We start from the raw sequence: 26,560 nt of genomic DNA on the forward strand, positions 1-26,560 counted from the left end.
CTCAGTTTTGGATAAAAGCAGGAGAGTGGGACTAATTTGATAGCTTCAACAACACTCAAGAAGCTCGACGCCATCCAGGACAAAGCAGTTCACTTCACCTATACCCCTCCGAGCACCTTAAACATTCAATCCCTTCACCACTGACACACAGTGGCAGCAGTGTGCCCCATTTACACTGCAGAAACTCAACAAGACTCCTTTGACCATACCTTCCAAGCTCAAGACCTCTTCTGCCTGGAAGGCCAAGGGCAGCAGGCACATGGGGACACCACCAACTCTGTGTGTGTGTGTGTGTGTGTGTGTGTGTGTGTGTGTGGGGGGGGGGGGGGGGGGGGTGCTCCCCCTCGAAGCCACACACCATCCTGATTTGGAAATATATCGCCATTCCTTCAGTGTCACAGGGTCAAAATCCTGGAACTCCCTCCCTAACAGCACTATGGGTGTACCTACACCACAGGGACAGCAGTGGTTTAAGAAGGCAGCTCATCATCGGGTTAGTGCTGCTGCCTCGCAGCACTGGGAACTTGGGTTCAATTCCCAGCTTGCGTCACTGTCTCTGGACATTCTCCCCATGTCTGCGTGGGTTTCCTCCGGGTGCTCCGGTTTCCCCCCCACAGTCCGGGGGCCGTGCTGGTTAGGTGCATTGGCCATGCTAAATTCTTCCTCCGCGTACCCGAACAGACGCCAGAGTGTGGCGGCCGGGGGATTTTCACATTAACTTCATTGCAGTGTTAATATAAGCCTGTTTGTGACACTGATAAATAAACTTAAATAAACACCTTCTCAAGGACAATTCAGGATGGGCAACACATGAGCCCACACGAAAGGATAACAAAGTACAGGTGACGCAGGCACAATGGGCTGAGTGGCCTCCTTCAATACTGCATCATCCTATTCTGTGATATATTCTATCTCCTGCTGCTGTTTTGTGGAGCCCAGACCTGGGAAAGTTTTGAGATAAATCACCGGTTGTGAAGCTGCTGGAATGAAGTCCACAGTAATTCACTGGGACAGTGTAACAGCAGCCCAGGCTGAGCTGGGAGATATAGAGTCACAGACGTTTACAGCATGGAAACTGGCCCTTCGGCCCTACTTGTCCATGCTGCCCTCTTTTTTTAAAACCCCTAAGCTAATCCCAATTGCCTGCATTTGGCCCATATCCCTCTGTACCCATCGTATCAGGCTACGCAGTGCCTCATTTACACAACAGCTCAGTATGTTGCAGGGCAATCCACACTTACAGATACAACATGCAGCCCCCGGCTACACCTTCTATTCTTGAACATCCCGAGTGATTTACTCCCCGTGTAATGACAGCAGTCTTTAAAGGGTTCTGTCACTAATTGCAGGCAGAAAGTGTGACGAACATGCCGCAGCCAGGGGAACATTGTCATCCTCTCCCGGTGCAATCCGGGAGCTATAATGATACAAGCAGCAAGGTCCGTCTCATTCTGAGGAATGTCAGATGCTGGGTAGAGCCAGGCCTATGATAGGGAGCTTTCTCCCTCGGTAACCTCGCCTTGCAGGGTTAATCCTGACCCTGCCAGGCTCTCTCTTTAGCACACAGCCCCAGCCTGTGTTTCGAGCTCCTCTGACACTGTGCTCACGCTGAGTTACAGCAGAGCCCTGGACCGCGCTGCCACCCTGAGCAACACTCCCAACAGTGAGACATCCTCACCTTGCTCTGAAAGGCTGTGAACACAGGAAATGTTACCCCGTCACCATGGGAACAACCGGCCTTCCTCTGGGGACCAAACTGATCATAAGTGGGAAGACTTTTAAAAAAAAAACTTGCTCTTTAAATGATTCATAGACTCCCTATAATGCAGAAGGAAGCCATTCGGCCCATCGAGTTTGAACCAACCACAATTCCACCCCCACCCCCCAGGCTCTATCTCTGCATATATTTACCCTAGCTAATCCCCCTGACACTAAGGGACAATTTAGATGGCCAGTCCACCTAACCCACACATTTTTGGAGTTGTGGGAGGAAAATGGATTCCCAACTGGAGCATCAGCGGGGTGCGGTGGCACAGTGGTTAGCACTGCTGCCTCACAGTGCCAGGGACCTGGGTTCAATTCCAGTCTTGGGTCACTGTCTATGTGGAGTTTTTATGTTCTCCCAATGTCTGCGTGGGTTTCCTCCGGGTGCTTCAGTTTCCTCCCACACTCCAAAGATGTGCAGGTTAGGTGGATTGGCTGTGCTAAATTGGCCCTTAGTGTCATGGGATATGTAGGTTAGAGGGATTAACAAGGTAAATACATGCAGTTACACGGATAGGGCCTGGATGGGATTGTTGTCAATGCAGAGTTGATGGGCCAAATGGCCTCCTTCTATACTGTAGGGATTCTACGATTCACCCGGAGAAAACCCACGCAGACACAGGAAGAATGTGCAAACTCCGCACAGTCAGTGACCCAAGTCGGGAAATGAACCCGGGTCCCTGGTGCTGTGAGGTAACAGTGCTAACTCACTGTGCCACTATGCCACACCATAATTCTGGGTGGAGATGATTACCATTCCTATTAGTGTTCCCACTGTCAGTTTTTAACCCTGCTTCATTTTTCTGCTGGAGGTGCGGATCCTGGGCTCAAACACACACAGCTTCACAGTAACTGCTCATCACCTCTCCCACCCCCTCCACTCACTCATGAAGGAGGAGTTTTCATGTGAGTCTGGTCACATTGCCTCCATCTAATCTTGTCATAGAATCCCTATAGCACAGAAGGAGGCCATTCAGCCCTTCGCGTCTGCACCGACTCTTCAAGAGAACATCCCATCCAGGCCCTATCCCTGTATCACCACATATTTACCCTGCTAATCCCCCCCTAATCTACACATCTTTGGACACTAAGGGCATGGCTAATCAACCTAACCCTCATATCTTTGGACTGTGGAGGAAACTGGAGCACCTGGAGGAAACCCATGCAGACATGGGGAGAATGTGCAAACCCCCCCCCCCGGACAGTGACCCAAGGCCAGAATTGAACCCGGGTCCCTGGCGCTCAGAGGCAGCAGTGCTAACCATTGTGCCAACCGTGCCACCCCATTCACACAGACCCACAACGTGCACTGGCACCAACTGGAGTGTCTGATTTTCTCAGGGGCAGGAGGAGGCTCTGTGGCGCAGTGGGTAGTGCCTGGGGTTTGAGTCCCACCTCAGGACTTGAAGACCAAGGAAGGTGAGTGTCAACCTGTAAAATTTTTCCAAATGTGCCAATAGGTGGGGGGAGACTCCAGGTGGCCGTGTTTGATGCAGGATGGCGCCCCTCAAGCCTCTGGCAACAGACTGGTGACCTGTTCCAGGATAAAAGAACCTCACTATGGGAACAGATGAAAGTCTGCCTTGTGCATCACAGGGTGGGGAAAGGAAGCATCAACCTCAGGGGCAGAGTCTGAGGCCAGTATTCTCTGGCCTTTCACATCCTACCCCCCACTGTCAGCAAAGACGGAGAAAATTGGCACCCAATAAAATCTCCGTTTACTGCAGCGGGACTGGAGAATCCTGCTGGCCGGAGATTCCTGACCCAAATGTGCCACTCCGATTGCTACCAAGGTGGGATTAGCCAGCTCGGAACAGACCCACACCGTCGCACCTCTTCATCTTCGTAACAACACTGGCTGCTAAAAAACCTCCTCGACCCATTGAGGCAGCACTCAGCTTGCCTGAGAATGCCATGGACTCAAGCCCATCCGTGGAGTTGAGTGTACAATTCAGGTTGGTGCTCCAGTGCCACACTGGGGCAGCACTGCACTGCCAGAGGTGCCATCTTTCAGATGAGACCTTTCTGTTGGTTGCAATGGATATTAAAGGTACAATCCCAAGAGTGGGGAGCAACCCCAATTTCCTGGGAAAAATTCCTCCCTCCACCTACATGTTGGAAAAACAATCAATCATCCATCATCTTTGGTTTTGAGGAACGTTGGTTTTCCCCCAATGGCTCCATGTTGGTTCCCTCAATCATGGCGGCCGTGTTGAAGTCGATCATTTGATGAGACACACAGAGGATGCTAGGAAGACAATCAGTAAAAGTAAGTTCTTTTCCACTCTCTCTCTCTCTCTCTCTGGGAAAGCTTTAATTCTCTGGATAATGTTTTGAAGTAGAGCATTCTTTCGTTGAAAAAAATTCCTAATTGGACCCATCTTTGTGAAGAAAACACTCCAACACGAGGAGACAAGTTCTTTCACAGCACACAACTTCCTCGGATGATTGGGCCATGTGTGGGAGGAAGCTGTTGAAAGGTGCAAGCTATTAATACTTCTCAATCCTGCTCTCACAGGTTAGATTCCTCTCCCTTGTCATCTTCCAGAGATTTCTAAAACACATTGAGGGGACGCTGAATCTATCGCTTGGTCAGGGCACCTTTTGAGAACCAGATTCGATTCCGACCAAGTCCAACAGGAGAAAAGTGCTTCTGTCCCTCCTGACTAACCAACCGGTTGCCCAGGGGTCTGAATTGCTCTGTGTTTGCTGATCCTTCCTCACTCTGGGAGCCCTGTGTGTGAGGGAGGAGCGTAAAGGGGGTTAGCTCAATATCGAGAGTGAAGGCACTGTGGCGCAGTGGTTAGCACTGCTGCCTCGCAGCGCCAGGAACACAGGTTCAATTCCGGCTTCAGATCAGTGTCTGTGTGGAGTTTGCACATTCTCCCTGTGTCTGCGTGGGTTTTCTCTGGGTGCTCTGGTTTCCTCCCACAGTCCAAAGATGTGCAGATTAGGTTGATAGGCTGCGCTAAATTGCCTCTTAGTGACAGGGGGACTAGCTAGTGTAAATACATGGGGTTACGGGGATAGGGCCTGGGTGGGATTGTGGTCAGTGCAGACTTGATGGGCTGAATGGCCTCCTTCTGTACCTTAGTGATTCTATGATTGAAAGGTTGAGGCGAGGGCTTTGAACCTGTGGCTCCCTCATTGTTTTACACTAATGTATTGTGTTCGTTGTTGACTTAACACATTATTCAAGTTGCAAAAACCAATTAAAAAGAACACTTTCTGTAAGGGCAAATTCAAATGTTGACACAAAAGATGGCAGCTGAACAATGGCCAAATCTTCAAAGAAAAAGTACTGCAGAAAATGTCAGGGTCTATTCCCTCGAAGGGAAAAGGTAGGACAAATAAGCCTGGAGAACCCTGGCTGATGAGAGAGAGGTGAAGGTGAAAAGGAAGAAGTGTTCGTATGACAAATGTCAGGGAGAATTGGCTGAATATAGAAGGAGCAATGGGGAGACAGTGAAAAGCTAACAAGGAAAGCAAAAAGGGAGCATGAAAAGAGACCGGCAGCTAACATAAAAGGGAATCCCAAGATCTTCTATAAACATGTAAATAATACAACGATGGTAAAAGAAAGAGTGAGGCCAATTAGGGATAAAATATGAGACTTCCATATGGATGTGGGAGAAATGGCAGAGCTATTAAATGAGTATTTTGCAGCTGTCTTTACAAAGGAAGAGGATGCCACCCAGGCCCAGGTGTCAGAGGATGGAACCTGGTACACTTCAAACCAAGAGAAAATCTCAGCAGGTCTGGCAGCATCTGTAAGGGGAGAAAGGAGTTGCATTTCGAGTTCAGGTGACCCTCTGTCACAAGATCAGAAGTGGGGATGTTCGCCGATGATTACACAATGTTCAGCACCATTCGCGACTCCTCAGATATTGAAGCAGTCCATGTTCAAATGCAAAAAGATCTGGACAATATCCAGGCTTGGGCTGACAAGTGGTAAGTAACATTGGCACCACACAAATGCCAGGCACTGACCATCACCAATAAGAGACATTCTAACCACCGCCCCTTGACATTCAATGGTGTAACCATCACTGAATCCCGCCACACAGTGGCAGCACAGTGGTTAGCACTGCTGCCTCAAAGCGCCAGGGACTTGGGTTCAATTCCCAGCTTGGGTCACTGTCTGTGCAGAGTTTACATGTTCTCCCTGTGTCTGCGTGGGTTTCCTCTTGGTGCTCTGGTTTCCTCCCACAGTCCGAAAGATGTGCTGGTTAGGTGCATTGGCTGTGTAAATTCTCCCCCAGTGTACCCAACCAGGCGCTGGAGTGTGGCAACTCAGGGATTTTCACAGTAGCTTCATTGTTTACACTGTTAATATACGTCTACTTATGACACTAATAAATAAACTTATACTGTCAACATCCTTGGGGTTACCATTGACCAGGAACTCAACTGGACTCACCACATAAACACAGTGGCTACGAGAGCAGGTCAGAGATGAGGAATACTGCAGCGAGTAACTCACCTCCCGACTCCCCGGGGCCACACACTGGCCACCAGTCATTACTTACAATGAATCAGATGATTCATTTTATAATAACAGGGGCAAAGCATTTGAAGCACTCTGCTATTAATATGTGCATTTCACACACTGTCATACTACAAGATATCTAGTTTTGTCCTCCCTGACACTCGGTTGGCACGAAGCCAACTGCAATCTGAAGACAAACAAAGTGGATTGACTGAGACTGTCTGTTAGAGAAGATCTGATTAAAAAGAAATTAACTTAAAGAACAAAAGTGTATGCCGTTAATCCTAACTGTAATTTCTAAGCCTTCCTGGGTCAGACCGAGATTACTTCTTCTTAAACACATCCCCAGATCAATTAAAGGGTCGGCTGGTATTTTTTTTCTGGTAACTCTACCATAGCAGAATCTGCATGTGTGATAGTGTGATATCACAGAATCCCTACAGTGCAGAAAGAGGCCATTCGGCCCATCACATCTACATCAACAACACTCCCACCCAGGATCTATCCCCATAACCCCATATATTTCCCCCACTGATCCCTCTAACTTACGCATCCCGGGTTACTAAGGGACAATTTAGAAATCATAGCATCCTATGGTGCAGAAAGAGGCCATTCAGCCCATCAAGTCTGCCCCAACCACAATCCCACCCAGGCCCTATCCCCATATTCTGACATATTTACCGACTAATCCCTCTAACTTATACATCCTGGGACACTAAGGGCAATTTAGAATGGCCAATCAACCTAGCCCGCACATCTTTGGACTGTGGGAGGAAACCAGAGCACCCAGAGGAAATCTATGCAGACATGGGGAGAACATGCAAACCCCACACAGACAGTGACCCAAGCCAGGAATCAAAACCGGGTCCCTGGGCACTGTGAAGCAGCAATGCGAACCACTGTGCTACCATGCTGCCCGATTTAACCTGGCCAATGCACCTAACCTGCACATCTTTGGATTGTGGGAGGAAACCAGAGCACCCGGAAGAAACCCACGCAGACACGAGGAGAACATGCAAACTCTACGCAGACAGTGACCCAAGCCAGGAATTGAACCCGGGTCCCTGGGCGCTATGAGGCAGCAGTGCTACCAACGACACCACTCCGTAAATTCAAATTCCGCCATCTGCCGTGGCAGGATTCAAACCTGGGTCGCCAGAACATTAGCTGAGTTTTTGGATTAATAGTCTAGCGATAACGCCACTAGGCCATCCCCTCCCTAGGGTGAATCTCAGAGTTTTTGTTGGAGTTTACCATGTTGGTAGATGTGAGTGTACAGGGATGAAGGGTGTGTCATGTCCAGGTAGTGTGTGCTCCCTGTATAATCCCTAATGCATTACTGGACATTGTCTCTTTGGGTCTTCTCAATTCAGCTGTCCCAGGGATGTGGCAGATGTGATGATTCAAACCACATTCCAAACAAGCCTGGCTGACACATTTCTGAGAAAAATATTCTGCAGCTGTACTGACAAGTGCGATTGACTTCACAGCATGGGATTAAACAATGTGACAGTGCATTAAGGACAGCAATAACAGACATCTTTTCATCGAAAAGATGGTCAACATCGGGAAAGAAACTGGCTGAGCTTGTTGTATTGGGTCACCTAGTGGACAGAGCCTGAAACTACAGCGTGACTGTTGACATGGCAAACTTGAATGGCATGTCATAATTTACAATTGTATCTCTGGGCAGAATTTTCCCTTCAGGGAGTGAAGTCTGAAGGCGGGTGGGTTCTGCAGGTGCGCTTCCCGCTGGGTGGCTTGGCAGGAAATCACCTGATATCCCACTTAAGAGTTGATTATTCCTGCACTGGTGAGTTTCGCTCTGAATCATGTGGTGGGTTGGGAGTTGATTCATCCACCGCACCGTCACCTAAGCACAATATTTAAACACGACCCTCACTAACTCCCTCCAGCCCAGCTTTCAGGAGACCTGTGGAACTGGCTGCTGCAAAGCCACTCTTGGGTTCAACAATGACTGCTGGCAGGCTCTCACGATGGTGTGCAGTAGCTCATGGACACTCCTTACCCCAGGGAGAGTCTGGCCCTCAGCCCAGCCCAGGGAGGGCTCGGCACACACAGTAAGCTTGCGTACTTCCCAACCTCTCCTCCATCTCAGCGCACTCCATTCACTCATCTTCACCCAGGCCCAGCTCGCACACAATAAGAGGGCAAGATCCGAGAGGAGGGGAGTGAGGGAAGAAATTGCAGAGGGAAGAAATTGGGGGAGGATGCCGTTAGAGTGACACAGGGAAGGGCAGGAACTGTCTGTGGGGACAGAGCCTGTGGGAAAGGGATCAGACTTGTCCAGCAAACTGGGTAAGCCCTCCACCCTGCCATTCTGAGTGAGAGCCTTGCAAAGTTGTACTCAGTCTGTTCCCATACTGAATCTAACCGCCCTGCCTTCCAGGCACCGCAGATTCACACTCTGGAACATCCAGTAAAAGCCTCAGCCCTCAGGCCGCCTCATTGAGGAAAACCTCCACGCATGCATTCACCTGCATCCTCCACCAGCTCAGAGGCACTCACTCCGGTGGGCCCTCGTCGTAGAGGGGACTGGGGGCCACTTTCCGGCGGACCACCTCACAGGCACGGCTCCAGAGCAGCCAGAGGCAGTGACAGCCCAGGTCTGTCCAGAGGCCTGCCAGAAATCAGGAACATGCTGATCCGAATCTGATTCTGAGCCTCTGGAAACGACCATGTCAACTAAGCTGGAGACGCAGTGACGGGCGGGGGAAAGTCAGAGTGGTGACAGACGGAGGAGGTTGATGTCGTGGCTCCAACATGTGAGCACCTCGCGGTCTCCGTGGGAAGGCCATGGCGACTGCATCCAGCAGATCTTTCTGGAATTACGCTTGGATCTGAGCTCCATCGCTATCGGCATTGGTGGGAATCAACACTGACTGCCCTACAGAGCCCTCCTCTCCTCGAGGGCTCAGGCAGGGCCCCTCAGACACCCACAGGGAGGAGATGGACACTCCAGGGACCATCCATCCAGGGGATTATGACAGTGTCCAGCTGATCCCAATCTCTTCCAACTGTCACCCCATCACCTCCAGGAAAGGGCAATTCTCTACCACAGAAAGCTGTTGGGGCCAGTTTGTTAAACATGTTCAAGAGGGAACTGGACATGGCCCTTGTGGCTAAAGGGATCAAGGAGTATGGAGAGAAAGTAGGGCTAGGACACTGAAAGTGTATGATCAGGCATGATCATATTGAATGGTGGTGCAGGCTCAAGGGGCTGAATGACCTACTCCTGCAACACCACACCCAACATACCATCAACGTTAAAAACCTCACCCACCATCAGCCTGCCATGAAAGTGGGGATGGGGAAATTCCTCAGGATTTCCGATTTCTGGCCTCTCTTGGAATTTTCTGGCACCACCTGGAATCATAGACTTCCTACAGTGCATAAGGAGGCCACTCAGCCCATTGAGTCTGCACTGACCACAATCCCACCCAGGCCATGTCCCCTTAAGCCCATGTATTTAGCCTCTGATGCTAAGGTGCAGTTTAATCTAACCAGCACATCTTTGGACTGTGGGAGGAAACCAGAGCACCTGGGAGAAACCCCCACAGACACGGGGAGAACATGCAAACTCCACACAGTGACCAGAGGCTGGAGTTGAACCTGGGTCCTAGGCGCTGTCAGACAGCAGTGCTAACCACGGTGCCACCGCACCGACCACCTAACCCGTAGCAAAACCCACCATGAGCTGGAAGGGAAACTTCCACCCTATCACTCAGATTAAAACATGACCTACGGACATGGGAACAGGGCCTAGGGTTTGTGGTCCGGACCTGTTATCCGTAATGCAAGACTGTTTAACAGAGGTGAGCAGGCAGACGGAAAGTGTATCGTCTCCCTCTGCTTGTCCTCAGTCCTGTTTCAGAATTTTTGGTCACTACCTTCTGCTGGCCGATCCAGGTCATTCCAGATTGTATCCAAGGTAAACAAATGAATGGCTGCTGAAGCTTGTAGCCATGGTGATTGGAGGGAGATCGTAACTGAAGGCAGGGTTTTGGCGAGTGGGAGTGATTGACTTAGTTTCGACTTCCTCAGAAACTTTTAGCACAAGTGGCTGTGTGGCACCTCCCTACACCTAAAACCCAGCATCAGCTGAAACGGTGCCATTGTCTCCTCAATCTGCCTCCTTCTGCACCCAGGGAGCAGGAACTGCGCTGATCCTCAGACTGATCCCATCCTGTGGGACACCACATCTGTTTGACCATAAAATGCTCAGCACTGAGGCTTTATGTGAAGGCTGGGTGTCCAGTCAGGGCCCTGGGGATATCCATCACTGCCAGACATCTGCTAACCAAATGCTCTGGAGCTGTGGTGTGTGGGAGTGCGGCAATAGGATTGGCTGTTAGTGGGCAATAATCCCCATTGAAGTCTCATGCTCATTAAACACTCTTCACATTTCTGAAGGAATGTGGCAAAACATTCTTAGGAGGGCGAGTGCCAAAACTGGCTCCACTTATCCCACTTCATTGCAGAATGGAGACCTGCAGATAATTAGAAAGGATAAGGACAGAACACACACTCAGGATGTTCTGAAGCCTTTCCTAGCCAACAGGTTACTGTTCTTAGGTAGGGGCAGCCCAGGTGCGCACAGCAAGATCCCACAAGCAGCAATGAAATGGGTGACCAATTAATCTGCCTTGGTGCTCCTGGCGAAGGCAGGGATGTTGGCCTACTCAATCTTGTTTCCAGCTGCATTATAAAATCATTTCCAATCACCTGGTAAGTAGGCGGGACCTTCGTTTAATATCCCATACGGAAAATGGGACCTCCAGGAAGGCGGGACTCGCTCATCTCATGGACCATGAAGCCTCACTAGGAGGACAAGGAACAAGGAGGACCTCTCTAGCTCAAGGCAAATTCTCCTCCAGCTCCTTCCAGTCTCACGCCAATCTTTCGTAAACACACTCCTGACTGGGCCTCGGTACAGTTGAACTTGCTCCAGTTTGCAGGAGTTGTTTGGATGGAGGAAATGTCCGCAGTGAGTTCCCTGATCGCAGGCAAGCTCCTTTAGATGGAAATCAAACACTAAGGGCTAGTTCCTGCTCTACTGGTATTAACCCCACGGTGGCTTGGGAGGGGTAATTTTATAATCCCGTTCAAGCAAGGCCATCAAATCCCACCCACTCTCTTCCATGTTCTTCTGTCGGGAAAAGGGTACAAAAGACTTGAGATTAGATGGCATCAGACTCAAGAACAGCTTCTTCCTTGCTGCAGACTTTTGATTAGATTTACCATATATTAAGCTGATCTTTCTTTAACTGTAACACTATATTCTGCAAACTCTCCTTTCCTTCTCCTCTATATACTCTATGAATGGTATGCTCTGTATAGTGCACAAGAAACAATACTTTTCATTATATCCAAACACATGTGACAATAATAAGTCAAATTAAATCAAGCCCTTGTGACGCCCCCCCACTCCCCATCACTCACCTGTGCCCAAGCTCCCCCTCGATCTGGGGACTCGGGTGGTTGCAGTACCAGCGACTGTCACCCCTTCCCTGCTGGCGCTGATGGGCACATAAGAGCCGCCAGTCAATAGGAGGCTGGCAGCTCTCCGTAGGCGGGACCTTTGCCCACCAGAGTCCTTGATGCCTGGGAAAGGCCAGCTGTTGCCCAGTTAGGTGCCTGATTGGCACAAAGGGCCATTCAGCCCATCAAGCCAGTCAATCAGATCAGGGCTGACCATGTACCTCAATGCCACTTTATTCGCCTTCTTGAAATGAGGCGAGTCTCGGCAGCTCTCTACCTGGTGGCCGAGACTCTCACCCACTCCACAAGATTCTGCCCATTGCTCTGGGTGTGTAGCCATTCGTAAGAATGGTCATCAACATGCAACTGAAATATTAACTCTGTTTCTCCCTCCACATACGCTGCCAGACCTGCTGAGTATTGTCTCTTTTTATCTCAGATTTCCAGCATCTGCAGTAATCACCCTGGGTATTGTCTTCTTAGCTGCTGGAAGTTATGGACTCCTTCATGGGATACGGTTCACAGGGCCCACCAGCCTTTCAGTAACTCACTCAAATAATCATCCTTGAGAAATGAATCTGGACAGCGAGTGGTAGCAGAATATTTTACCACGAGCAAATCACAATTGCATCTCAACTTTGGGCAGAATCAGGGTTAATTGAGAGGTTGGCCTGAAGTTGGGAAGGTGAGCTTGTTTTAGGAAGGGAAGGGGGCATATCCTTACTGCAAGTGGGTGGGCAAGCCTTCAGAATAATGTCAGATCCCTATAAGGGCGGGACGGTGGCACAGTGGTTAGCACTGCTGCCTCAAAGCACCATGGACATGGGTTCAATTCCAGCTTTGGGTGTCAGTCTGTTTGGAGTTTGCATGTTCTCCCCGTCTCTGTGTAGGTTTCCTCCGGTTTCCTCTCACAGTCCAAGTTAGCTGGATTGGCCATGCTAATTTGCCCCTTACTGTCAGGGGGATTAGTGGGGTTAAGGGGATAGGGCCTGGTGGAAATGTTGTCGATGGGTCGAATGGCTGCCTTCTGTATTGTATGGATCCTAAAATTCTATAAACAGGTGTGCAGCCATTTAGACAACTCGGTAATCAGTTAGCAAGAATATTGGAAATTTCCTGTTCAAATGATTGCTGACACAAACATGAGGATTTTGCGGGATGTTGGTTAATACATTTCAGGAATGTACACCACCTCCAGTTCAAGAGGAAAGCCAATGGTCTTTCTGACAATGGCACCAGCCACTGATTAGTCTGTTGAGATTAATTTCATATCCTCCCTCTCTCTCCACGGTGCCTGTTTCCACCCAGTATCTTACCAAAGGCAGAACTGGGAGTCGGAGCTCAAGCCTTGGAGAAATTGTGGGCATATACCTGTACCCAACCGCGCCATGCCAAGGTATCTTGATACCGTGACAGAGTCTGTGCCAATGCCAGACTGCAAACACTTACCCCAAGATATAAACAGTGAAGCATTTGGGATTTAGTTTCTATCCACTGATAAACGTTCACTGACTTACCTCCTCTGGTGAATAGCTGGAGAGAAAGTTCCCCTTCCACAAGGTTTTAGTCCAGGCAATGAGCAAAAGCCATTGAAATTGGAGGGGGTCTGTAACAGAGGTTTGGCTGTAAACCAATAGGGAGGATGGGGGAACCTCCAGTTGCTCACTAACCTTCCAGTTGGTGCAGAGATGACCACATCTTCAGCGGGTTGCAGCCACTGGAATTTAGACCAACTCCGTTCAAAGATGTGCCACATACCGAATATTCAAACATTTACATAATAGTGGTGTCAGTTGTCTGCACTGATTCAGTGGGAGGGAGGAGCAGTCCCACATGGAAATATGTGCCTCTTCCCAATCTTCATTTATTAGTGTCACAAGTTGGCTTACATTAACAGTGCAATGAAGTTATTGTGAAAATCTCCGAGTCGCCACACTCTGGCACCTGTTCAGTACACTGAGGGAGAATTTAGCATGGCCAATTCACCTAGACAACACGTCTTTCAGACTGTGGGAGGAAACACATGCAGACACAGGGAGAACGTGCAGACTCCACACAGACAGTAACCCATGCCGGGAATTGAACCCGGGTCCCTGGCGCAGAGAGGCAGCAGTGCTAACCACTGGGCCACCGTCCTGCGTTTCAGCAACCTTCTGGTAAGGTAACTGAAAAGCAGAATGCCGGGTTTTGTGGAGCGACACTGTCAGGTAAGAATGTGGCACACGGAGTTTGTGATAGCTGCTAACTTTGAAGAAGGTGAAAGTGAACAAAAAATTAAATTTTTGCCATTTTTCCCCCCTTTCCCTGAAGTTACTGACACGCTTGCTGCCTACAGTCACTTGGGTGCTGGTTACATTCAGTACTTTACCCAGGCAATCACATTTGAGGTGTGAACCACATGAGTTCAATATCGCTAAAAAAATGTAGAAGCTGCAAAAAAAAATTTTTTTGGTAAGACCAGAACTAAGAGGGTACAACTAGGAGAAAGAACTAGAACAAAGAAAGTAGACAGGCTGAGCACGTTTTCACTAGAAAAATGGACAGAGTTGACCTGATACAGGATATCATTCATGTATGTAAGAAGCTAGCTCAATGTACGAAGGAGAAAGCAATTGGGGGATATGTTGAGATGAAGATTGGATGAAGCTTGTACAGAGCACAAAGACTGGCACTGTCCTGTCGGACTGTATACTCTGTATAATGTGATGCAGTAGAATGAGTGCCAGGCAGCAAGGGGTCCACAGACAATATAACCTTATCCTTGGTCAACCTATTGAAGACTCACAATAGCAATCAGGAATAAAAACCCTGGTTGGTTTTGCCAGGATAGCCACACTGATGGCAACAGCATTGCCAGCTTCAGCTCACACCTGTTAACCCAATACAAACTGGGAGGGGGAGTGTCGGGCATGACTCTGCAATGCGATGGATAAACAGATGGAACCAACTTAGCAGCCTTTTCATGAAGAAACAAGATTCCTGTTCCCTATAAGTGGCTAAAATGCTCTACCTTAAGGATCCCAGAGAGAAGAATCTGATCCTCGTCTGGGCAGTCAGCATGGACCTCTCGACAACCAGTTCCATGGTTGTGGGGTGACGGTTAGTTCAGTTGGCTGGATGGCTGGTGTTGTGATGCAGAGCAACACCAATAGCGTGGGTTCAACTCCCACACCGGCTGAGGTTATTCATGAGGGTCTCGCCTTCTCAACCTTGCTCCTTGCCTGATATGTGGTGATCCTCGGATTAAATCACTGCCAGTCAGCCAACCCTCAGTGGGGAGACCTCTGGTCATCTGGGACTATGACAACTTTAACATTCCTTGAAGGGATAAGAGGTCTGACAATGCAAACTGTCTTTCTTCCTGCTGTTGATTGGAGAATGACGCACAGGATGTGCACAAATGGGGCAGCATGGTGGCACAGTGGTTAGCACTGCTGCCTCACACGCCAGGGACCCAGGTTCGATTCCAGCCTTGGCTCACTGTCTGTGTGGAGTTTACACATTCTTCCTGTGTCTGCATGGGTTTCTTCCAGGCGCTCCGGTTTCCTCCCACAGTCCAAAGATGCGCGGATTAGGTGGATTGGCCATGCAAAATTGCCCCTTGCTGTCAGGGGGACTAGCTGGGGTAAATGCATGGGGTTGTGGGGATAGGGCTTGGGTGCGATTGTGGTCAGTGCAGACTAGATGGGCCGAATGGCCTCCTTCTGCACTGTAGGATTCTATGAAAAGGTTGAACCGATGCGGTGGGGACAGAAAGAGGAGGCAACTTAAGATCATTTAACCAAGGATTATCGAAACGAGTGTCAGCCATAGATTATGGAACACTATTACATTCGTCACCTTTGTCACTGTGCTTGTAAATTGTACAGGTGCATTTCCGACTCAGCAGAGAGGCAGACTCACCCAACCATCCACTCGGAATAGCCTTTCCCTCGGGGAGAGCTAACATGACAGTTCTCCCAGTGCATGCAGACCTCAGGAAGGGTTAATGTCAATGAGTTATGACACATTGGGAGGGGGGAGTGGAAAGGTTTTTATAGACACACGCACAATTCAGTCAGAGCTGGACACATAGTGAACACAACACAACACAATGGAATTAAGAAGACGGACATTATGAAATGGTTAGGAATGTATTTTTCCTTTTGCAAAAAAAGCTGATCATTTCGACAAGAATGAATTGTCAGAATTTTCCATCAATCAATTCCTCCTTTATTGATTTTTTTTTAATAATAAGTCACAATTTTCAGATGGAAGTTTTTAAAATGTTTTAAGAAATCTGCAAACATAACAGCTGCATTATTGAGCGTTCAGGCTCGACTGTATGAGAAACGTTTGACCGTTGACTTGCATCTCAACTATCTGCTCATGTCTGCAGCTACAAGATCCCCACAACAATGTGTAACTATCCCTATACATCATTTGTTTATAATTAGCCTTAGGCCGGGTGGAACCAGGACTTTACCAGGGGCTGAAACTATGTTTTGTGGTTGGTTGGGTCAGATACATACATTTGGAGGTGTGCCAAAGTTATTGGGGGTTAATCTTCAGAAACTATGCTTGGTCATACTGGCCTTTGTGGATGGGGGCGGCGAGGCTGGCAGTGGAAGTTTTTGCTGCATGCAAGTTAAGACAGTTCTCGTTAGAAAGGTCAAACTGTCCTTTGGTAACACAATGGTTAGCACTGCTGCCTCACAGCGCCAGGGACCTGGGTTCAAATCCCGGCTTGGATCACTGTGGAGTTTGCACACTCTCCCCGTGTCTGCGTGGGTTTCCTCTGGATGCTCCGGTTTGCTCCCATGCTCCAAAAGGCGTGCAGATTAGGTGCATTGGCTGTGCCAAATTCTCCCTCAGTGTGCCCGAACAGGCGCTAGAGTGTGGAGTAGGGGATTTCCACAGTAACTTCATTGCAGTGTTAATTTAAGTCTAACTGTGACACTAATAAATCAACTTAAAACTTAAACAATGATTTAACATGGTGAAAGTTTGGGAAGTCCATGTTTGCGAAGTACGTTTTATTTCTGTGGCAGCAACTAGAAACTACAGAGTTAGATTCTTACTGACTTCAAACCAACCCAAAACAAAGTCGCACCCAAATCCTGAATGGATCCTCAACTCACAGTGGAGTTTCTGATGTTGAGTGTAGACTGAATCGCTGAAACAGGGTCTGAGGAACACTGAATGGTGAAGAAATGCTCGCTGATTAAGGATTAGTTTGTCTCCCCCTCTCGATACTTCTCTCTCCCACTTCTTGCCAGATCTCTCCCATCTCTTTCACATGGGATTTAGGCTACAAACCTCTTTGACTATTGGTCTAATTAAGCTGTTGCCCAACCAGTTAGGAGGGGATTCTGAACTTTTCAACAGGGGCAAAAGTCATCTGTGTAAGCTCTTTGCTTTGCTCAGAGGCTCTGTGGCCTGGTTCACCTGCTCTATTTGCACTCACCTATTGTTGTAGCTGATGTGCCGGGGGAGAGGGAGAGGGATGGGGGAAGGGTGTCTCTGTGATTAACTTCATAGCTGCACAGGGTTATAGTGTATAACTTCCACACAGGATTCTAGGACCAGAAAAGGTTTGGCAGGACACCTGGATCTGGCAGGAAAACAAATAATGTCTCTCTCAAACATCTATTTGATTCTCCCATTAATGTTTCCACCCCATTTGTCTCCACAATCACCCTGGGAAACCTGCGTACCCAGCAGGCGCCTAAGCTGCAAAAACGTGTCGGCTTGAGTCTTCTGCTCAGGACGCAATCCAGGACCTGTCTCAAACAGTCAGGGAGACTTGTCCAATTATTTCCACACCTCCGCTCTTGCCACCACCCCACCCCTGAAAAGGATACATTAAACTCGCTTTGAAAGTTACTGTAGAATCTGCCACCATCGCCATTTCAGGCAGCTCCTTCCATGTGAATTAGACAGACTGATGTGTCAGTGTAGTGCTGTACTGTTCAGAGATATAATCCTTTGGGTGGGATGGAGTTGCATCTTCTTGTTTCACGAGATCAGCCATGATCTTATTGAATGGCGGGGCAGGCTCGAAGGGCTAGATGGCCTACTCCTGCTCCTATTTCTTATGTTCTTATGTTCTTATGAGATCCCGGGGCATTTTTCCAAGTAGGAACAGTGAGTATCCCTGGCCGACTTCTGATCATTCATTCCACTTGCTGTTTGTGGGATCTTGCTGTACATGGCAGCCTGCTGCATTGATCTACAGACGCGACTGCCCTTCATAGCGATCCATTTGATGTGAAGTAATTTGGGACGTCCTGAGGAGATACTCGGTGCACGATCTTTCTTTACATTTCACAGGGAAGGTGTCTCCGCAGGGGAAGGACGTGTACATCACGGCAGCAAAACAGGGTGGGCTGTTTGCTCTGGAGGTGCAAACACAGAGGGTGGGGGTGACCCCACTGTGACAGTGCTGTCAAAGACACTGACCCACAAACTTGGGGTTCCCGTCCACAGGTCAGCAGCGCCATTGGGAAGCTGGTGGCTGCTGCTGGGATTGCACCCACCTGAGGCCCAGGATCGCAGAGGGACGTGGGCCACACCTGAGGATGGCAAGAAGGGGATTGGCAACAAGGGCAGAGGGGGTAAGTTAAAGTTAATTTATTAGTGTCACAAGTAGGCTGACATTAACACTGCAATGAAGTTACTGTGAAAATCTCCTGGTCGCCACACTCTGGCGGCTGTTCGGGTACACCGAGGGAGAATTTAGCACAGCCAATGCACCTAACCAGCACATCTTTTGGACTGTAGGAGGAAACTGGAGCATCCGGAGGAAACCCAGGCAGACGCGGGGAGAATGTGCAAACTCCACACAGGCAGTGATCCAAGCCGGGAATCGAACCCAGCTCCTTGGCGCTGTGAAGCAGCAGTGCTAACCACTGCGTGGGTAACTCGCAATGGGTACTGCTCCTGGGAGCCCACAGAAAGGATGTCCTACCTGTAGATAAACACCTCAAACAAAATAAATTGGGTCTACCTGGACTACCCTGGTGCCTGAACAACCTCTCCATTAAAACCTATCACCCCGTTATAATTCAGAACTGATCCCATTGTGACCCCATCTAATTTACTTGCTTTCCTCGGTTCTGAATCTGCCCCGCTGTGAGGTGGATTCATAAAGACTTGGGAACCTGGGCAGCCTCCCCCCTCCACTGGCCTTGAAAGACAGTGGCCTGGAGAGAAAACGAGAAGACATGAGCCAGCATGAGCAGCGCACTCATGGGAAAGGAACTGATCTGCTTCTCTGCAAAATCACAGACCTTTCAAATAGTATAGCCCCAGTGGCAATATCTCTGGACGTGCTATTCTGGGCTGTTTGCATGCAATATTCATATCGGATTATGATGCTGGGAGAATCATCAAGAAACAGAAATCTTATGTTTTCAAAAAAGTTGGAATGGGGTGATGTTAAAGAACATACAGGCACTGCCGCAGAGGTGACATGATAAGCCTTGCTATCCAATGATACGGACATTGAATATCTGCAATTGGAACGGCTGCATTCACAAGAACAAGCATCAGTTTCGCTCTGATGAGTAGAAAATCCTTTGAAAACTCCCCAGCTCCACCTCCCCCGGCCCTCTGGGGCTCCACAAACAATCATCTTCACCAATGTTTAAAGGGTCAAATACTTTCATAGATTGAAGGGTTCAGGATTTAACAGAGTTTTTATATGTGGCGCGCACTGGTGGGAGATCTAACATGTTATCTCCCACTCAATATCTCAAAGGCCTGTGCTACATTTTTAATGAAAGTGGAAATCGCTCCCATGAATAAGCTTAGCAGAGCTCGGGAACATTGCTCCGGAGGCTTGGAATGGAGACAGCGTGCTATCGGAACACACTGTTAATTAGTACAAATGTTCAAATCAGACATAACAGCTAGCGATTATAATGCTGGGCCTCAGCGGCCAGCTTTAAGCAAACATACAGATGAAAGAACTCGAAACAAGCCACTGCCTTAGACATCGGGCAGTACGGCAACACTTGTCTGCAATTTGTGCTGACAGTCTACAAGAGCTTTCCTGCTTTAAACCTTCACCACTCTCAATTGTCAAAAGGAGAGGTTTCTAAAGCTTTAAACACAGGGGCATGTCTAATAAATGAGCCATTCCAGACATATCAAGAGCATCAAAAAGAAGGGACTTGTGTTGACATAGCACCTCATCACCTCTCACCAATATCTCCAAGCCTTTCATAACCAATGAATCACTTTTGAGGTGGAGACATTGTTGTTGTGTGAATGCAGCAGACATTTTACGCATAAAATGCATAAAAGGGCGGCGCAGTGGCACAGTGGTTAGCACTGCTGCCTCGCAGCGCCAGGGACCCGGGTTCAATTCCAGCCTCGGGTCACTGTCTGTGTGGAGTTTGCACTCCCCCTCCTCCCGTCTGCATGGGTTTCCTCTGGGTGCTCCAGTTTCCTCCCACACTTCAAAGATGTGCGGGTTAGGTGGATTGGCCATGCTAAATGGCCCCTTAATGTCAGGGGGATAAGCAGGGTAAATATGTGGGGTTACGAGGTTAGAGCCTGGGTGGGGTTGTTGTCGGTGCAGGCTCGATGGGCCGAATGGCCTCTTTTTGCATTGTAGGCATTCTGTAATCTCTATGATAAAATTTCACAAACAGCAAGGGTAATAAGAAGACCGGTAGATTTGCTTTTGGCAATGTTGGTCAAAAGAGTAAATGTTGAAGAGGGAAATCTTTTTCAGGAAACCAAGAGAGCTTCCTGCTCTTCTTTAGCGAGTACCACACTGACCTTTAACCTCCACCTGACCAGCAGGTCATTGAGGTGGTGCCTCGCTTTAACCCATCGCCCTTCAGAAGTCAGCAGTGCAGTTCAACGTCAGCTTAGATTTTATGCCTATGTCCTGTAGCAAGATTCTAACCCTTGCGGTTCAGTAGCCAGTGTCAGCCACTGAATCACGTCGAGGCCTAAACATTGGCCCAGGCTTTTGGGCTCTTGATGATTCAGATGTGAGTGTCTTCAAAAACAGTGCCAATAAAAGTAAAAGTAAACCGCACTGTTGTGATATTCGAGTGGCAGAATGTGCTGCAAGAGCGATTGCTAATTCTGTTTGAGGTGGTGGTAGTGGGGGGGGGCCGTTTGCCAGACGGTCAAATGGACCCCACTCCACTCGAAGGTCTAATCCTCCAACTGAAAGGGAACTCTCGGATAAGTGGTTTCTGGGAGACAAATTAGGAACTGGGAAACTAATGGGTACTTCAACCAGCAGCAATTATCGGAATAGCTACACAGTTATATCCGAGAGTGCATTGTAGAGGTCTCTAATGCAGATTGGGGCAGCACAGTTCAATGTGAGAGATTGCCTATGTTGACTGCTGTGAGTGTGGGTGTTAGGGAGCAGCAGACTGAAGCAACAGAGAGAATGGAATACCAGATCACAGCCAAAGGAAATCAGAATGGAAGAGACTGATAAAGGAGCGCAATCATAGAATTAGAGGCTGGACATTGAGAAGCAAATGCAGAACGCACCTTCTCACAGAAATCTGGAACACCCGTCCTCAGAAAGCTGAGGTTGCAAGGACAGTTGAAGCTTCAAGACGATATTGGTCTGTGAGGGAAGGGAAGTTGGCACCAAGCTGGGCAGCACGTTGGCACAGTGGTTAGCACCGCTGCCTCACAGCACCAGGGAACTGAGTTCAATTCCCAGCTTGGGTCTATGCGGAGTCTGCGCGTTGCCACCTCCCCCCGACCCCATGTCTGAGTGTGTTCCCCACAGTCTGAAAGATGTGCTGGTTAGATGCATTGGCCATGCTAAATTCTTCCTCTGCGTACCTGAACAGGAGTGTGGCGCCTAGGGGATTTTCACAGTAAATTCATTGCAGTGTTAATGTAAGCCTACTTGTGACACTCATAAATAAACTTTAAACTGTAGTCAGAGTGCTGATCAGCCGTGATCTAACCGAATGGTGGAAAAGGCTCAACAAACTGTATGGGCCACTCCTGGTTTAATATTCCCATTATAATTCACAGTTCTTGTTAACTTACAATGCATGTTAAACAGCTGCACTGTCTCCCCTCCCTCATCTTAATCCTGCTCAGTTTCTGGCTTCATAACCCTAATTTACAAAGAATGATGTTATTGAGATTCTTCTCAGTGAATGTCTCTGAAACCTCGCCCGTGCAAACCTTCATCCAGGTTAAGGGTTGAAGGAAACATACACCCACCCAAATCCCCAGAATCAAGGGCCACAAATGAGTCAGCACCTATTTGAATGTACACCTCATTCCATTCAACAAGGTCTTAGCAGTGAGAACTTAGAGCACAAGTAAAAGGTGAGTCCCTGCGACTGCAGACCGGCCTTATAAGGTCCCTTTAGAAGGATGGGGCAAACCTGTCCTTGCCGCTATCCACTCATGGGTATTTGCTCAGGATCTAGCAAGTTCCACTTACGATCTGCCGGAAATCATGAGGAATCTATCTCCGTGGTTTTCTTACAATGGGAAAAGTTACGGTTCATTGTTGCTGCGGTAAGTGAGATTGGAGAATAAACTCCCTGTCTGCCTCACAAAGCCTGGTTTCAAAAAGAAATCTGGAATTAGATGACCCTGAAACCACCGTCAATTGTCATGAAAACCCATCTGGTTCACTAATGTCCCCTTTAGGGAAGGAAATCTGCCGTCCATATCTGGCCTGGCCTAAATGTGACTCCAGGCCCACTGCAATGTGGTTTACTCTTAACTGAAATGGCCAAGCAAGCCACTCAGTTCAAGGGAAATTAGGGAAGGGTAACAAATGCTGGTCCAGCCAGCCATACCCACATAACATGAAAGAATATAAAAAAAATTGGTGGAATTTTCTGTTGCAGCATTTGGACACACTTATTGTACGAATGTGTAACTTACTTGCACAAAACTCCTCTCTCACAGTAAGTTAACACAGCCACTAACCAACTTGGAAGCTCTGAATGATTTCAATAGACTCTGAACAGGGAGTTTGGGGGGGAAGGGGAGGAGGAGGAGGGGAGAGAGAAAGAGAGGAAATAATATTAGGCAAGATTTCTGCTCCTGATCACTATCCAGCAATCTGTGATTGTGTGGACAATGGGTGAGGACAAGACCAGAATCAGCAGTGACGCTCCGCCTTAAGGTACACAATGTCAATTTAGGCAAGATGCCAGAGGGTGCTGGTGCTTTGGGAACTGGGCCCAAGATTCATCAGCCCCTTTGTAGCATTATAGAATGTTCTGGCAGAGAAACAAACCACAGGGCTCAGAAAATCTATCCTAGTGTCTTCCTCCACATGGTTTCTCAGACTAATCCTCATTCCCGCTTGCTCTGCATACCCTGTTTCTCTTTTTCAACATGTATATCTTTTAAATGGACTTTGGTTGGACAGCAGTTCACGGTGGAGAATGCCATTTTCCAACTACCACCCTGTGGGGGTAAGTGAGGGGGTGGGGATGCTGTTCTAATCTCTTCTTAGATTATTTTCACTACGTAGTCTCACCACACCAGGTTAAAGCCCAACAGGTTTATTTGGTAGCACGAGCTTTTGCAGCGTTGCCCCTTCATCAGGTGACCAAGTGGTTTACCAAACAAACCTGTTGGACTTTAACCTGTGGTGTTGTGAGGCTACTTACTGTGCCCAACCCCAGCCCAATGCCGACATCTCACAGATTATTTTCAGGATTATTTTAAACGTGAGCCTTCTGGTTTCTAGTTTGCCAATTTTATCGCTGGTTACTTCATCACGACTCTTTCATTTCTCCTGAGGCCCTTTATAGGGCCGCCCCATAACCAGCTTGGCCTCAGCGGGAGGGAGAATCCCTAAATTTCTCCAGAAGACAAAGTTGCACAAAGTAAATAACACCTGAAGCCAGACACTTTCCTGTTTCAGCCTGTGAGCCGCTCTGTCACAGTGACTTACACCTCAATAGAGGAAACCACAGAGAGAAGGTGCCATTTATTTTAAAATAGGTTTTATTTTAATTTGCTTGCAATTGAAGCCCACCGCTGAGTTTTTGGTAGCATTCACAGTGTGGGGATAAAACAATTTGACTCTAAACTTGCCCAGCATAAATCTTCTATTTAGTTTCTTAAATAAATCCATTTTCTTTCCGTATCGGTAGCATTATTTTACCTAATTTACAAAAGAAAAACCAAAAGAGGCCCCGAGAGAATGGGAATGCTTTTAAAAAGATGTCAAGCTTGCAAGTCATTTCAGACCCCAGTTCGCTGCCTCACATCACACCCAGGCACTGGGCTCAGAGAAATCTGCACAGTGCTTCCGATGGGTTTTGGGTTAATGTGTGATCACTTTACTCCCAAGCGATTTTTCCTTTTGAGTTGCTTGACCAGAGAACGGGGGGGAGGGTCAAACTTTTGGTGGCCGAGAGGGAACCATCTCAATATATTAATGCACTTCACCTTATGAGAGTGGAGATGGGTAACTCCATATCCCCTTCAGTCTCTGTCCAGTCTCTCTCAGAACTGGGGCAGGAGACCACTCCCCTTTACATGGAGCATGTGAACTGACCCTTCTTCCCACAACCCATGAGGCCGGAAACCTTTCTTTCCCACCTGACAATCCATGGGGGGGATGGGGTGGGGGCGGAGGGGGTGAGGGTCTCGTCCCTCCCCAGATTTTCTCAACTTCCCATGGTTGAGGGAATGACCGCCTTGAGCTGAACCCAGGCCTCTCGAGGCAGAGCAGAGTTGAAAGTAACTTGCAAGTTTGGCAACATCTCAACAGGAATAAAAACCGTCTCCTTAGAAAATAAAACACAAGACTTACAAAAAAAAATGTCCAACATCCCATACGGGTTCAGCCTGCAGCTGCTCTTCCAACATGAAGAGATGTCACCAGCTCTCCAATTCTGACAGCTCCCTTTGCAAAGCAAGATGGGGGGCTGTGTTTCAACAGCTCCCCATATGATGGTGGTGTGTTAGTTTGACATTACTCGCAGTTTGACAATCTTTCAAAGAGACCGTATCCCTTGGCTTGGCCTATAGACGTGGAATATTTGGAACAGGTTTTCCACAGCAATATGGACCTGTATTTCAACATCTAGATGCTCACAGATTTTTTAAAAAAGATCTCGAATGTATTCATTTTTACCCTTGAACGATTTGGATTATGGAAGGGTTTAAGTGGTCGATGGTTGCTCTGCAGTGCATTGAGAACAGACAGCAGTGACAGGTGCAGACGTCTGTCTCACTGTTACCAGTGCCTTGGCCCATTCCTTCCAGCTTGGCAGATTGGAAAGCTCCCTTTTCACAGATTATCCACAAACAACAAAACACCCAGGGCTACACTGTTCATAGAAACCCTACAGTGCAGAAGGAGGCCATTTGGCCCATCGAGCTTGCACCAACAATCCCACTCAGGCCCTGTTACCCCACGTATTTACCCTGCTGGTTCCCCTGACATTAAAGGGCAATTTAGCATGGCCAATCAACCTAACCTGTTAGACGGTACATGTACGTAGCAAGAAATTTGGAAGCAAATTTTCGAATGTGTCCAATCTCCCAATGAGTTATGAACAGATCTGAGTGACTGTTGATTCACTGCAAGCTGCTGTGATAACTAGGCGATTATCGATCTCTTTATAAATGTAGAGGGGACAGTGTGATGGTGGCTCCAGTATTTAACCCTGATCAGGACTATATAGCTCTTACGATAACATTAGATTTCAAAGGGAGACAGATTAAGCAAATGCACATTCAATCATATAATTCTCCTCACAATGAGTTCCTCACCTTGGTCCTGTCACTGTGTGGGGACATACTAAGTGGAGTTTAGTGACTTGCCCACAGTGAGGGCATCACTTTGGGTCTCAAATATGTACCTTGCAGAAGCACTAGGTGACAGCTGTGAGGATCAGTGCTCAGTGTCTGAGGAAGTCTTGTTTAACATGATTGGGGGCGGAGGATTTGTTATAAAAAGAACTTTCCTGCGCCCCAAATGGACCGTGTTGCATTTCATCATAAAACACAAAGGGTGGAATTTTACAGACCCGTCACAGCCGGGGCAGGGTCCAGGAAAAGCGGCAACCATTCAGAGAGCCGTTGACTTTGGTGGGCAGGACTGAAAAATCCCACTAGCTGGAGGGGCTGTAAAAGCCCAGAGTATCTTTCAATGCCAGCTCAAGAAATCAAGACAAATGTAGGATTCCCAGGAGTGTTGTGTCTCAATATCGAGTGGGCTACAACGCAAATTCCAACATTGAACTGGAACGGAAACTGAAGTGGCAAACTATTTGTGGGAAGAAGGTTTTAGGCGGGATGTCCAATACTTGGGGCAAACGGGATCAAAGTTTGTGGGGCAAATGCAGGATTAGGCTATTGAGTTGGATGATCAGCCATGATCGTAATGAATAGCGGAGCAGGCTCGAAGGGCCGAATGGCCTCCTCCCGCTCCTACCATCTATGTTTCTATCTTAACACTGCCAACCAGTAGAAATGGCAATTGGTACACACCAGTCATCCCACATAAATCCTGGGATCCCATCATAACTGTTAGTGCCTTAACCCTGGAATTCCTCAGCCCCTGACCCCCTCCAAGAAACACCGATAAAGGACATTCTGCTGATGGTTTAGGGAACAGAAGTGTGTTAGATGCTAAGCTGACTGGAGTTTCTTTGCAGTGAGGTCTCTGAAATCTGTGTGCAACAGTCTCGCACTGTGACAAGGGCTCACGGTCACCACTCCCCTGAGTCTAAATCCTGAGGAGAGTCTACACCACTCCTGATTCCCCGTAAGTTTACAGTTGCTTTCTTCGAATCAATTGGTAGCCACTAAAGATCTGACGTGGCTGTAGACCACAAA

General features: G+C 48.2%; 1 protein-coding gene across 5 annotated transcripts in view; it reads right to left on the minus strand.

Annotated features, from left to right (window-relative positions):
• Positions 1-26,560, minus strand: part of kazna (kazrin, periplakin interacting protein a) — a 610,507-nt gene that overhangs the window by 67,901 nt on the left and 516,046 nt on the right. The gene's annotated exons all lie outside the window — the stretch shown is intronic.

This window comes from Carcharhinus amblyrhynchos, chromosome 30 (assembly GCF_965287045.1).
Source record: "Carcharhinus amblyrhynchos chromosome 30, sCarAmb.v2.hapA, whole genome shotgun sequence".
NCBI classification, from domain to species: domain Eukaryota; kingdom Metazoa; phylum Chordata; class Chondrichthyes; order Carcharhiniformes; family Carcharhinidae; genus Carcharhinus; species Carcharhinus amblyrhynchos.